Source organism: Cannabis sativa, chromosome 2 (genome assembly GCF_029168945.1).
Source record: "Cannabis sativa cultivar Pink pepper isolate KNU-18-1 chromosome 2, ASM2916894v1, whole genome shotgun sequence".
NCBI classification, from domain to species: domain Eukaryota; kingdom Viridiplantae; phylum Streptophyta; class Magnoliopsida; order Rosales; family Cannabaceae; genus Cannabis; species Cannabis sativa.
The window spans coordinates 67,042,440-67,044,922 of record NC_083602.1 but is presented as its reverse complement, the minus strand read 5'-3'; the positions used below and the strand labels follow the sequence as shown (position 1 = coordinate 67,044,922).

The 2,483-nt window shown below is 25.7% G+C and overlaps 1 non-coding gene across 1 annotated transcript; it reads right to left on the bottom strand.

The window, feature by feature from the left end:
- Window positions 1-2,106: 2,106 nt before the first annotated feature.
- On the bottom strand, window positions 2,107-2,178 carry TRNAH-GUG (transfer RNA histidin (anticodon GUG)). Its single transcript has one exon. It is a non-coding gene; the product is annotated as a tRNA-His (tRNA).
- Window positions 2,179-2,483: the final 305 nt, after the last annotated feature.

Genomic DNA, 2,483 nt, shown 5'->3' with positions numbered 1-2,483 from the left:
CAAAACTTTCATAGACATGTGATTGATTGAAATAAGGCTTAAATATTAAGAAATATAATCATGATTTGATTAAGTCTGGAATATATTTTATGATGATTTTTAAGTGTCACATAAATATTGCAACAAAAGTTATTAGAGTTTCTTATATAGTAAAAATTTGAGATATGTCTTATCAAAAAATTTTAGAAGAATTCAATACATGTCTTAAGTGACATAAATTCAAAGTTGCACGCACTATATAACAAAATTTTTTGTATGAAATAAAGAAATTTAATTAAATTATTATTTGAAAAATATGTATCATTGTCTATGCAATATAAATTCGTAAATTATACGTTGTGATAGACTCTTGAAGAGTTTTTGATTATAGTATAAATGATTGAAGAACAAACTTTTATTTCTTTTTGTGGATTGAGAAATATTAAATGTATATAATTTGTTCATTAGTAGAGAAGTCCTGATGTATTTCATATGCATTAAGAATTATAGATATATGATCATTTGATATAGAAATTAAGATCATACCACAAAAATGAAACAAATATATGATCTTGGAGTACCAATATTATCGCAAATGAAAATTTATATTATCATTATGTGTTATGTTCATATCTACTTGAAAATTTTAAACTTTGGTATGAATAAAGTTGTATACACACATGAATGATTCGATTAGTTAATTAAATTTTAATATGTAGGAAGTCCTCATCCATAATTTAGAAGTGTACATACACACTCTGAAAGAGTTATAGTAAATATATGGTCATAGATAATATACGGTGATGATTTCAAAGTGATAACAATAATTTTATGAGGTATGTTATCACCAAAATAATTATGAATCATGTGTGCATGAGGGAGATATATATTCATGTTGCACTCTTTTTCCCTTAGCTTAAGTTTTGTCCCATTGAGTTTTTTTGGCAAGATATTTAACAAGACAAAATTTAGAAGATTTTTATGTATTAAGTAGAGAATGTGTGAGAGTGAGATCATGATATAACATATTCGGGAAACATATGGATTACACTCAATAAAAAAGTTTCAACACTAGCAGTTCTCTATGAAGATAATATTGCTTGCATCGTTCAACTAAAAGGAGAGTACATTGAAGGAGATATAATTAAAACACATTTCGCCAAATTCCTTTTTGTACATTTCCAGAGAATTCATATTGGTGTCCAACATATTCAATCAAGTATCAATCTTGCAGACTTATTCACAAAGTCATTACCAATATCAATATTTGAGAAGATGGCGCGCAAGATTGGAATTCGTCAATTAGAAGATCTCCACAAATGTCTAAATAAGGAGGATTTATTTCACATTGCACTCTTTTTCCTTTGGCCAAATTTTTGTCTTAGGATTTCTGACAAGGTTTTTAATGGGACAGTTACTATGGAAGAGAGTGTTATAAAATATTATGTATATATATATATGGATGTCCAATTTACCTAAATCTTTTCAATTAAATTACCATTAATTGTAATTACTATTTCTCTCTTTATTAGTTTCCTAATCTATGACTCATTTTTGTATAAATATGGGACCACTTCTATTAAAATAAATTACTTAGAAAAATTGCATTCATTCTCTCATTTTGGTATTGTTCGATAACCATTAAAAAAAAAAAAATCAATTTTCTAATTAATTAATCAAAAACCATGAACAAACTACAAGATTTTGTTAAGTGAAATTTTTAAAATAAAAAATAAAAAACAAAAAGGTTCTCGAACCTTCTATTTTTTTTTCTTTGTTCATTCTCTTTTCTTATTTCTTTATCTATTCTATATTATTTTATAATAATTTGTAGATTGTCATTCTAATATAATTTATTTTTTGGTGTTTGTTTTGTCCCATGTAGCTTTATTATTTTTGCAACTCATGGTCAGCAAAGTATATCTTGGTTTTCAATGTCATTATTAATTTCTTTTAGTAGGTTTAATCATTATGTAAAAAAAATGGAAAAAAAAGGATCTCATATTCAAATTAATGCATGTTGATTCTCGAGATTAATTTTATCAAAAATAAATTTATTAATAATAATCATTTCAAAATAAATAAATAAATATATTATAAAAAATGATCATAGTAATTATGAAAAAGTGTGGCTGCTGGGATTCGAGCCCAGGTCTCCACGGCCACAACGTGGAATTCTCACCACTAAACTACAGCCACAATGCTTGTTTAGTGTTATACAAATTAAGTATTTATCATTTTAAGTCCATTCAGGGCTTTTTGCATTTGGCACATTTTATCAATTTTTCCAAACCTAAAGAGTATGCAGTTTTTTAAAAGTTCAAAACCAAATAAAACTATTCACTCGAGAACAAATTGATTTTGTTTGAAATCATAATTGTATTTGGTAACGGTTCTATTTTTCTTACTTTTCTAAGTTTATAATACATAACAACATATTTTTCAAAATAATATTATGTAACAGCTAGGCAAATACATTACTTAAAGTTTGGTCCTAATTATCA